Here is a 13,268-nt window from a genome sequence, read left to right as displayed (position 1 = left end):
TTCTATGTCTCTCTATTCTCCTGGATTTCCATTTATCTCTCTGTGGCTATTCTTTCCCAGCATCCTTCAAAAGCTCATCTTCCCTTATCCAGCTGTTTTTTATTACTCTGTACTAAGCGGTTTTCTCTTATCATTGTGCATGCTCTCCCTGTGCAATCTCATTCAGTCCTGTGGTTGACCATTACCAACTATGAGCTGTTGACTCCAAAATCTATAACTCATTAATTTATTCAAACAAAACAGTATGTATTTCCAGCCTAAATCTCTTTTGTAATTGTTAGACATGTGTATCTGTTCACAACAAAGTTCATCTTCCTGACCATTTTCAACCTATGTTCTTTATATCCAGTTGCCCAAGCTCAAAATGTGGGTCTCATCCCTCATCCCTGCCACTTCCTGAATTCTCACTCTCAAGCAGTTACTTATTCTTATTAATTTTGCCTCTCTGAATGAGGCAAGAGGCAAGAAAAGGAGCTATGCAACTAGGAAAAGAACACTCCAGGCAGAGGATATGGCAAAGGTTGTTCTCAAGGAACAGCAAGAAGACCAGTGTGTCTGACGCAGTGTGTCTGGTTTGTGATGAGGGAAAAGTGGTAGGAAATGCAATCAGAAAGGTAGCAAAGTTGTCTTCAGCCATACCACCCTGAACGAGCCTGATCTCTTCTGATCTTGATAGCTAAGAAGGGTCGGGTCTGGTTAGTACTTGTATTGGAGACCACCTAGGAAGACCAGATGCTGTAGATGTAAAAAATTTTTAAAAATAAGGGATCATAAGCTGACAAGGTCCTTGCAATCTGTGAGGTCAACCAAGGGTTGCCTCACCTAAAAAAAAAAGGTAGCGAAGTACCCCTAAAGTCTTTGCTCAAATGTCATCTTACCAAAGAAGTCTTCCTTGACAACCATCTATAAATTAGCAATCTCTACATTTACACTCTGCATTTGCACACATACAACTTTATGTTATCTGTAGAATATATCAAGTTTATTGATTATTACTGCCAGTTTACTTTCCATCCTAGTATATTGTTATTTCCAAGATATCAAGGATCTTGTTTATCTCATTCACTAGTAAGCCCCCAGTGCCCAAGAAAGTGCATAGAAATCATAGTAAGATCTTAATAATTGATGGCTGAATGAATATGTAAACTTCTTAGAGTATAATAGGTCTTCAATAAACTATAACATCATTATTATTTTTATTATTATTGTTGAGTAAATGAAATACTTTGAAAAAATAAAACACCACGTAAAGGCTAAACTAAAAAATTAAATGCGCAGGGTGCTGAATTAATTGATTACAGGTAAGTCTGGACAAGAAAACTTATAGTACCCACCAGAACTTCAAAACATGCCACATATACACCTCTGGTGTCAATTTCACACATGCATAGAGCAACAGGGTATTAGGCTATAGTTGCTGCTGGAGCTGGAGAATCCAATAATATTAAAACTAGCGTTTGGTTCTCTGTGAAGATGTCTGTGGAACAATTTCATCATATGGAGGTAATTCTAATACTATTAGTAGCAACAGAACCAGGAAGACCTCGGTGCAACCTCATTTTCAAACTTTCTAGATCTAATAGTAGCTGCCCAGTCCCAAGCTTGTCAATAGCCATTGGCCCACCCTTTCTCATCATGACCACCTCTAAGGTTATGCCAGGTCTTGCCAGTAGCTTAGTACAGTAACTGGTACAAAGCAAGCCTTTATTTTATTACTTTGTAATAAGGGGCACAAAATAGATTAATTTCAAATGAAGTTAATTGCTTTGGGAAACTGAGTACCATGCTGCAACAAAGACGTTTATATTAAATAAGAAAAAGATACATATCATAAGAAAAAACAGTTAAGCTTTCTAATAAACATTAATAGGACTCTATAGTTGAAGTTTTCTCTAAGAAAAACAACTATGAGTTATTATGAATAAATCAATCAAGTTAGCTATGTGTAGCAGTTGGTTCCACAAAGTCTTTAAAGATTATTGGGGGATGTTAATAAGGGGGACGAAAATGCTATTACTAGAGGCAATAGATTCCTTTTATACTTGGGATCCAAGACTCAACTTTGAGTAGTGGATTGTATGTGAAGCTGAGAAGGGGTCATAGTAAAGAAAAGTCCTAGTGGTATTTAGCTGCTGCACATATACTAGAATCAGCAACAAAACTAGAGCATTTTGTATTCCTTAAACCTTTTTAAGTCTATAGGAAGGTAGACACAAAATATAATCAATTTGCCTTTTCATTGATATTTAAAAATTAAAAGCAGGAGTTACATTTTAAGATATCAGGCCCAGAAACTTTTACTAGGGCAGGCGATAAAGGGTGTGAATCTTAAGAGTCAGGCCTGAAGTCAACAAGGAAGTGAGCAAACCTAGGAGAAGCAGAGATCCAGATAGAAACCTTTCCAGAACTAAAGACAAAAGCAAAGTCTTTAGATAGAAGTCTTCCAAACTTTATCCCTTGACATTTTATTCTAATCGGCTCATTTCTTTACTTCAATGAATTCATTTATTTTAAAAGAGAGCTATAGTGTAACTGGCAGACCATTATCATTGGTCATATAAGTAATTTAATATGGATTAAACAATATTATTAAATTTCAAATAGACACTTGCTAGTCCTTGTTTCTTAGCTTAAATATCACTTTATAAAAAAAGATATTAGCAACTTTTTGAAAGTTATTAATGACAATCTTGTTCCAAACTGAGAATTTATCATTAATGTAATCAGAAAAACTGCATGAGCAATGCAAAGAGATTAACTTTCTCGTTATAAATCACCTATCATGTGCCAGTGTCCCACTAGTAGTATAGGTTCCTCAATCAGAAAAATTTAAGTCAAATGAATAATTTAGATGCCATAGTCTAAAGAGAAATAAATGTAAGAAGGAATCACAAATCAAGAGTAAAAAAGTAGGATAAATAATCAGGAACTGGTATATTTACAACTGAAGATATAATATATTTACAATAACCAAAACTCTATATATGTATACACACACACATATACATATATATGTATATGTGTGTGTGTATGTATATTTGTTTCCTGTCACTGATTGAGGGTCAGCTCTGACTCTGCAATTGGTGCCTTTTTGTAATGGGACCTAAGCTAAAGGAACAGCCCTTATTTCAGTCTCTTAAAATTTCAGTTCAGATGTGGCACATATGGTTTCACTCATATTTTGTTGACTAAAGAAAGTCACATGACCAAATTAAAAATCAATGAGGCAGGGAATACACTTCACATGGAAACATTGCAAGTCACATGGCCACAGTCAAGAATATATAATTCACCTATAGAGAGAGTAGTTGGAAACAATTCTATCTACCATAAAGAACATCCTAGCAAAGACCAGGGGCAAATATAGTTGTCACTACCATTTTTTGAGTCCTTATTATGTTCCTGTCCCTTCTAGGTGCTTTAACTGCATTTTTTTTTCATTGACTTCCCTCACAAACCCCATGAGCAGGTAATTCCTACCCAAAGAAAGAGCTATATCCCTCCTCAGAGGTTATTGGGGAGGAGTATATGTGATAGGTACTTGTGGTGCAACAATTTAAGAGAGCAACAATTTTATGAGGGTTACTGGCTGAAAAGACAGCCATATAGTGTCAAGTCATGGGGCATAAAACAGAAATTCTGAAAAGATGTATGCTGAAGCACACATGAGTCAATATAGTGAAACTAGGCCATATTTTGGAGCAAGATTTTAGGTAAATGATGGGTTCATGACATAATAATTAGAATTTAGAAAGGATTATTTTTAATTACAAGCTAATGAAACCTGGGATACATGAGTTAGCTTTCTTTTATATTGGAAATTTTCATTGAATCCTTGTCTTCTATTTTAAATATCATTTCAAGTCATCTTTTTCATTTTACCTTTTCCATCTTGAAAAAAATATAGATTATTCAGGAACACACAATGGAGGAAGAACTTATCTCAGAAAAAAGACCATTATTAAACAAATAAAGCTTTGTTAAAACTCAATATATTTTTTCTTATTTTTCGCATTTTCCATGTACAAATGAAAATAGAACCATGATTAATCATGAGTCCATCGACCAATATCTTAGAATCATTGCTATAAGTTCTGTACTTTTATTATTGAAACCACAGAAAACTGTTTCACTTTAACTTAGTCTCTCCTAGAATTCCCTTCACAGTGTTACTCTTGTATATTGCCCTCTCAACTTTTATAAACAATTATGAAATATTCTACATTTCCCTTAAAAGTATTAGTTTTTAATGCATTATTCAATAAACTACAATAGAATTTAGCAACATGAAAAACTTTGTCTATCCTGAGGAAATGATATGGATTTGATATGGGTCCTCCTTTACATAACTTTATAACTTATTTTGTTCTGAATTCCAGGAAGCTCAGCGCCACCATTGCAGTTCAATTACAGAAATTCCGTTAATTTTTATGATAATCATACATACATTCCCCTTTTTTCTTGGTTTATATATTCTTTCTAGTTTACTATCCTATTACACTTATGTTATAAGCCTTCTCAATTCCGTTCTAGATTGGCGTGGGTTACAAATTAGCTAGCTGTCTCATTATTTTCTATTAATCTTTGTATCTTGTCTCTATTTGACAACAATCATCGAGTGTGGAATCAATAATCAATTTACCGTCATACTTTTGATGGTGTTTAGCATATAGCAGTACCCAATGCATGTTTGTTCAATGACTGGCTGGCTGGCTGGCTGGATAGATGAATGGATCAAACCTTATACCTCTCACTTGGCTAGATGTGTCATTTTATTCCATGATAAATGTTTTTGGAACATATAAAGTAGAAAAACTTGTGTAACAATTAATGGGGAGAGGGAATCATTATGCGTTAAAAAATCTACTTTTAAAATAAGGCCCTATTGTCAATTGCTATCCTAAAATACTAATAGTGATTTTTTAAAGATAATACCAAAATTATTTATTATGGCCAAGATATAAAAACAATCTAAATGTCCATCAACAGATACATAGATAAAGAAAATGTGATATAGATATGTCATACCTCTATATCACATACAAATTATATACATAATGGAAAATATATATTATATATGTAATGAAAAATTATTTAGTCTTAAAAAAGAAGGAAATCCTCCTTCATGGGACAACATGCATGAACCTGGAGGACATTATGCCAAGTAAACTAAACCAGTCACAGAAAGGCAAATACTGCATACTTCTACTTATATGAGGTATCTAAAAGAGTCAGACTCTTAGAAGCAGAGAGTAGAATGGTGGTTGCCAGAGACTGGGGGAGGGGAAACTGGGGAGTTGTTATTCAAGGGGTATGAAGTTTCAGTTACACAAGATTAATAAATTTTAGAGATCTGCATGCTGTACAACATTGTGCCTATAGTTAACTGTACATTATTGTGCCACTAAAAGTTTGTTAACAGAGTAGATCTCGTGTTGTGTTCTTTCCATAATAAAAAAAGTGAGACAACAGCATATCTGCCACATGTATAACTATGAATGATGTACTTAGAGATGTCTCTTTCCACACTGAAATGTTGAAAAGATATTTGTAATGTTGCCAGTTTTCATTTTGCTCGATTTATCTGACACTCTGTAGACTTAACTGGAATATCTGGCTTTATCACATATTTTGTTCAAGAATGTCAAACTGTTTTCATTCTTACTAGCTCCCTCATCTTTAACCCACTTCTATTCTGCATTCCACACTCTATTAAGTCCTGTTTTTGAAAGCAAATTCCCCCTCATGTAGGAGTTAGAAAAGGGTTAGTCTTTTTCTTCAATTCTTAAATTTTTGTTTCAGATGCAAAATAATCATGGGTTTCCAAGTGTGTCGACTAATTACTAAGGTGACTCAAGAAGATACTACTATTAATCAAACAATACTTCAGACTACTAGAGTGTGGATCATCTACCAAGCACTCTCTCAACATTCACCCAAGTACTCACTGTCTGTGAAGCTCTCCACATTGTGAATAAAGTAACTGTGGGCAAATGTAGGGTTTCGGGATGAGTCAAACTAAATAAACGCTTCAGATTGATTTTGCATTTGAAAGGGGGAAAGGTTTTCATATAAAAATACACATTAGTAATGGAAAATAAATCATTTACATCACAGGAGACAGAGCTTGACAACATGTGTCTTAGTGCAGTCAGGCTGCTGCAACAGAATGTCACAGACTGGGTGGCTTATAAACAAGAGGAATTTATTTCTCGCAGCTTTGGAGGCTGGAATTTCAAGGTCAAGTCACCAGTAGGTTCAGTGTCTTGTGAAGATCCACTTTTTTGGTTCATAGGTAGCCATCTTCTCTCTGTCCTTCACATGGCAGAAGGGGGAAGGGAGCTTTCTGGGGCCTCTTTTATATGAGCACTAATACCATAAATGAGGACTCCCTCCTCAGGAACTAATTCTTTCTCAAAAGCCTCACCTTCTAATATCATCACATTGTAAATGAAGGTACAATGTGTGAATGGGTGACACAATCAGCTTATAGCAACATGTTTGACTGTTATTGAAGAAGATTCCACTAGGTGCACATGGTTTTTCAGGTCATGACAAAGAAGGAAAAACGTCATTGAAATGAAACCCTTTCATAACAGAAAGGGATAGCTGAAGGCAGTTAGAAGACACCATGCTTTGGGAAGGAAGAACTCTGTATTCAAAAGATGACCTCAGGTAGCTTTACTACCCAGAATCCAGAGAAATTTGTGATTAAGATTAACAACTGGTAAAAAGTGCGTGTACTTCAGATCAGAAATGATAATGTTCTTTATACCTATTCAATCTATACTCTAACTCATCTGACATGTAAATCAAGGCTGTTTTATTTATTTATTTTTAGTTGCACAGCTTGCTATAACAAATACAATGAATTTAAAGAAATTCTCTGGGTGAATTAATTACTCCTAGAAGTGATTATCTTTTAGTGCCAGAGGCCAGAGAACTTAGGGGCAGTGGAAAGAGATAAAAATAATGTATTGCTGCTTGAGAGATTCAGCAGCATTTATTGGCAGAAATATTAAGACTTCCTGACAGTCAGACTTTGCATTTGGCCTTTCAAAATGCATTGCAATTGAAGCCAAAATGTTGGGGCTAAGCTTATATAACCATCTGACTCTGAAACTGTTTAGAAATAACCTTTTCCTGCAGTATCCAGACGTAGAGATAGAATAGATGATGTTCTGGTGTTAAATGGGGGAATTATTTCACAACTGGATTACATCTTCCTCTCTTTTTAAAATTAACTACACATGTCTCTTATGCAAATACAGTGTCAAGTTTTGGAAAAGATATCCTTGTATAAGAGTATTCACTTTTAACTACATTGAGATTTGTAGGTACTCAGTAGAAACCCCTGCCATTGTCCCAAGGCAGTGTCTGTCAATCCAATTTAATGTTCATAAAGATCATTCTCTGACTTCAAGGACCAAGGGTTCACTCAGGCAGATATCCTGTAGGGAGGTTTCTTAGTTGGCAGCAGAAGATTTATGCCCAGGGGACCTTTCATTATACCTATTTAACACTTCTTACTATAAAGCTAAAAATTTGCTGCCTTTTATGATGCTAGCATACAGAGATAATTTTTAAGTTTATAAGTGAATGTCTCAGTGTGAGATTAAAATCCATAAATACTGCAAAAATACTTATTTTATAACTCAGAACAGTACTAGGCACCCAATGAGTACTTAAGAAATGTTAATATTAACATGGTGATGATAGTGGCACTTTTGTTTTAAAAGGATGTAAATTCTGTTTGAACATTGAAAATTAGTAGAAGAGCTGTGCATTTTGCAAAATGCTTGCCTAAATCTGGCCAAAAGTCATTCAACAACTTGTGGCAAATGTCCTTGGAGTCTGTATTCTTTTCAGCTACCAGTATGTGTGATAAACGTATTTTGCTTCCAAAAAGACTAGAAAGTATTTCTGCGGTAGAGCTATTCTTTAGGTATGAAAACAAATGTATGTGTGTTTTTTAAATAAACTTAATAAAATCCCAATCTACACATCTTCCTTTTTTTCTACCTTCAGTGTATTTTCCAATTTTGTTTTAGGATAATTCTTAATAAGTTAGGTAATGTCTTATCTCTGAAGAGCTCAAGTATATTACCTAGCATGTTCATTGTTCTAAGAGGTACTCCAGAAAATGGTATTTCCATTTTAAAGATGGAAGAGCTAAGACTGAAAATAACTGGTGGTGATTTTGTGTTATTTGAAAGAATCGTCACATTTGATATATAAAAATGGGGATATCTTTATAGATCTTGCTAGCCAGAAAGGAAAATTCTGAAAATATTAACAGTACTCTGGGTAAATGAATTCTATTGTACTTAGCAATTTAGTAGCTATGATATTTTGCCCAAAATAGAGCAGTGATTCTCAATAATGAGAGTATGGCTCCCCATGGGGCATTTATTAATGTATAGGGACATTTTCGCTTTCATAATGATTGGGGAGCCCAACTGACAGGAATCAGGGATGCCAGACATCCTGCAATATTCAAGATAACCCTGCACTTAAAATTTTTCCATGACATGGGAGTTGTGGAACTATGCAAATGAGTGATTATTATAAAATTGTGATTATGGAAAAGATTAAGTTATTGGTAACAACAAAGACTAGGGAATGACAATGTCTATGGAACTGAGGATTACTGAAGAAGCCAGGTGTTACTACCAGTGCTCTGGTAGTAACAGGGCCTATCTTGATTCTTAATTATTAGGGGTAGATGGCCTAAAGGAAGCAGAATCTTAGTCCCAGTATAAGATTTCACCCTTGACCCATTGATGGTATTGAGAATACCTGGAGAAGCTAAATGTCGTTTCAGATAGTCAGGCCCTCATTTGAACTCCAATGATAGTGTGATATTAGTTCCAGTGCACAAAGCCCATTATTAATTCCTTTTTCAGGAAGATAATAAATATTTTTGAATATTTGTGTGAATTTCCCTTGATTCCTGTTTATAGAATTGAAAATGGCTTCTGGGAAAGCCAGGTATTATGCCAAATGTACAGTTCTCTTCCTTTTTTTTATTCCCATCAATGATGAACTCATCCAATAACATGGCTTTAAGTGCCATAGATATAGCTAAAAATCTCACATTTTAAACTTTAGCCTAGACCTCCTGTCTAAATATCATACTTATATTTCCAATTGCCTATCAATATCTTCACTTAGATGTCTAATAGACATTTCGAACTCAACATCTTCAAAACCGAAGTCAATATCCCTCTTCTCTGATACTACAAAAACTACAATCTTTCCCTTTTCAGTAAATGGAAAATATCATCCATGAGCTTAGGCTAAAATCTTAGAAATCACTCTTTATTCTTGTATTTATCTCATTCTCCATATCCAATTCATCAGGAAATCCTGTTGGTCTTAAAACTTACCCAAAATCCAGCCAAATCTCACCATTTCTAGAGCTAAAACTCTGGTCCAACCACGATCATTTCTTGCCTGGATTACTATAATATCATCCTATTTTGACTCCTTAATTTCACTCTTTCCTCCCCACAAACACTCCACCCCTACCACCTACTTTCAACACAGCATTTAAGTCAGATATCATGCCCTTCATCTCCTCAAAACCCTGCAATAGCTTCCCACTCAGAATAAAATTTGATGTCCTTAGAGTGGCCCACAAAGCCTCACATGATATGTTCTCTTCTCATTAACTCTCTGACCTCAATCATGTCCTGCTACTTCTCTCTTCACACATTTGTCTTTAGCTATATTGGCCTCCTTGCTGAGCTTTGAAAATGCCAGGCATGCATACTTATTAGAGCCCTTGCACTAGCTGTTCCCTCTGCCTGAAGTGTTCTTTACCATATATCTGCATGCTTAACTCCCTAAATTCCTTCCAGATTTTCAGATTTTTATGCAGATATCACCTTCTTAATGAGGCTTATCACAAACCACTCTTATTTCAAATTCCAACCACCTACCACTCCCTGGCAATCCCAATGTAGTTACCCTGCTATGTTATTTTCCAAAGCACTTACTACCTCATAACATACTATTAAATTTACTTACCATGTTTATTGTCTATCTCCTTCCCACCCCAACTCTAACTCCTCTGTAAACTCCATGAGAGCAGAGATGTTTACCTGTTTTGTTCACAATACAGTAAGTGCTCAATAAAGGTTTATTAGCTAACTTTCAAATGTCTTAATACAAATTCATGTAGGTGAAAAATATTTTATACACAGTAATTTAAGAAAATATTATTATTTGTTTTGTCTGAAATTTAATAAGCATTTATCATCACTTGGAGGAATTACTTCAAATATAGCACTGACGTTGTATTTGGATATTTGAGTATTGGGTAGATATGAAGTCAACATTAGTAGCTGTCATACCATAATGATTTTACTTACAGTTAAAACATCTTACTATTTTATTTATGTCTTCTGGAGCGGTTTTGCCTGTGCATTTGCATATTGAAATACATGTCATTTTATTATAAATTACTTTTATTTAATTTATCCTTTATATTATTGTTAGGACATTATATTTTTCTTCCACAGTGTGTGTCAGTATGTCATAGTATATACAAACTATTTAATAATTTTAAAGTAAGTTTTAAGAGGTACTTATAAAGGGGATATTGGGTTGGGAATCACAGCAATAGAGTTATTAATACTTCCAGATTCCATAATTCATATTTAGTTTGAGATTTTACAAAGATAGACATCTTGGAATTCTGTGAAAATGTGGGGCAAGTGGCATAGATCGAATCCACTAATATTTAATAAAAGACTACCTTGTGAAAAGCACTCACCAGCTCCACAAACTTTATTTCTAAGGCTTAGAAGCACAATTTTCATGTCTATAAGTAAATCTAACTTCTGTGCCACCATTTGCTATAACTACAAATTGAACAACTTTTACAGAAAGGCTTTGCTCCTCTATCCTCAGCACAAACCTTCCAAGACATTTATATTTAAACTCAACAAAATAGTAACACAGATGTGTACCTGCTTGCCTATGCCTAACGTAGAACATGTCCTTTGCTCTATTGTCCCAAATCCATTTCCTATCTAGTCCTTCCCAATCTTTCAAAGATTTCCTCCAGAAGGTATCTCTTGGAAGGTCCCCCCCACTAGATTATTTCTGTTCCCAGATAGCTGTGTCAAACTGATATATTTTGATTTTGACAGTTTGAAAGCAAAACCAAATTGTGTCTTTCCTCATCCTAGAGCTCTTTTACTTTTGTAACTTTGAACTTTACTTGAAATGCATGCTAACATGACATTTTAATGCATGTAGTTATTACCTCTGTTTTGTAGATCTGTACTGGATGAGTCTAAGACTTGGAAAAGAGCCAGTCAGCCCTTTTACTTCCACATGACGTAGATGACACTGATGATTGTGGTGATGTACATTTGTGCAATTTGGGCTGAAATTCTAATGTGTGGTCCTTTTGTATCATATAAACAGTAATTTAAAAAAAAATCCTATCGTCTGCCTGAATTCCAAAGCTCTTAATCAACAGTGAAAGTTTAATTCTCCCACATAAGCTGGCATGAAGCAATTTTGACAAATGACAAGCTATATTTTTTTTTGTACTTTTATCCCTCAGCTTTATGGAAATAGACAATTAGTTGTTTATATTTACATCATACAATTCATTTTTCTCCAATTATAGTTAGCATACAATAACATATTAAGTTCAATTATATAGCATAGTGATTAGAGCTCAAGTGATCACCCCACTAAATCTAATACCCCTTTTTCCCTTACAATAACATTGTTGACTATTTTCCTTATGCTACACTTTATATATTCACGACTATTCTGTAACTATCCATTTGCACTTTTTCCCCAGCTTTATTAAAATATAATAATAGATAATTAATTGCTCATATTTAATTGAATAATTCAATAAGTTTTTTTCCAATTACAGTGGTCATACAATAATATATTAATTTCAGTTGTATGGCATAGTGATTACAGATCTATATAACTTGTAAAGCAAACCCATTAAAACTAGTAGCCCTCTTCCCTCTTACATATTTATTACATTATTGACTATTTTCCATATGTTGCAGTTTATATTTACATGTCTATTTTGTAATTACTCATTTGTATTTCTTAATCCCTTTGCCCTTTATAGCCATCCCCCTCTACTCCCCTCCCATCGAGTAAACCTCAAAATATTCTCTGTGTCTATGAGTTAATTTCTGTTTTTCTTGTTCTTATTGTTTATTTTGTTCTTTAGATTCCACATGTACATGATATCATTTGATAATTATCTTTATCTGACTTATTTCATTGAGCGCAATACCCTCTAGGTCCATCAAAGCAATATATTTTCCCATCCCTTTCTTTTTATTCTGTGTTTGTGTCTTAATCTGAAACGAGTCTCTTGTAAGCAGCATATGTAGAGATCTTGTTTTCTTATCCATTTGGCCACTCTGTCTTTCAGTTGCAGCACTTAATTTCTTTTTTCATTTGATGTACTTGTTGATAGGAATATATATAGTTATTACCATGCTTTATTTATGTTTTGGATACACGTTTTTTTCTTCTTAAAGAAGTCCCTCCAATATTTCCTGTAATACTGGCTTGGTGTTGATAAATTCCCCTAGCTTATTTTTGTCTTGGAAGCTCTTTATCTTTATATAGCTTTGCTGAATAAAATATTCTTGGTTATATATCCTGTTTTTACATTGCTTTGGATATTTTATGCCAAGTCCTTCTGTCTCGCAGTTTCTTTTGAGAAATCAGCTACCAGTCTTATGGGTGCTCTCTTGAGGTAACTAACTGCTTTTTTCTTGCTGCTTTTAAGATTCTTTCCTTGTATTCAACCTTGGGTATTTAATTGTGATATGTCTTAGTGTGGACACAACACTTTAGGTTGATCTTTTTTGGAACTCTCTGAGCTTCCTGGGGTTGTATGTCTATTTCCTTCACCAGGTTAGGGAAGTTTTCCATCATTATTTCTTCAAATAACTCTTTAACTTTTTATTTTCCTTCAGGTACTCTTATGACATGGATATTTTTACATTTAATTGTGCCCCATAGGTTCATTAAATTATTACTATTATTGGCTTCTTTTTTCTTGCCATTCTGATTTTGTGTCCTTGGCCACCCCATCCTCTATATCAGTGGTTTGATCCTCTTCTTTATCCACTCTGTTGATTTTCTCTAATGTACCCTTCATCTCAAATAATGTGTTCTTCATTTCTGACTGACCCTCTTTTATAATTTCCATTTTATGTTATTTATCTCTTTATTAAAGTTCTTGCTGAGTTCATCTACACTTC

General features: G+C 34.4%; 1 pseudogene; it reads left to right on the top strand.

Annotated features, from left to right (window-relative positions):
- The first annotated feature begins 625 nt into the window (after positions 1–625).
- On the top strand, positions 626–744 carry LOC118607969 (annotated as a pseudogene).
- Positions 745–13,268: the final 12,524 nt, after the last annotated feature.

This window comes from Rousettus aegyptiacus, unplaced genomic scaffold (assembly GCF_014176215.1).
Source record: "Rousettus aegyptiacus isolate mRouAeg1 unplaced genomic scaffold, mRouAeg1.p scaffold_m13_p_9, whole genome shotgun sequence".
NCBI lineage: Eukaryota > Metazoa > Chordata > Mammalia > Chiroptera > Pteropodidae > Rousettus > Rousettus aegyptiacus.
Note: the sequence above shows the minus strand (reverse complement) of the source record. Positions and strands in the feature narration are given on the sequence as shown.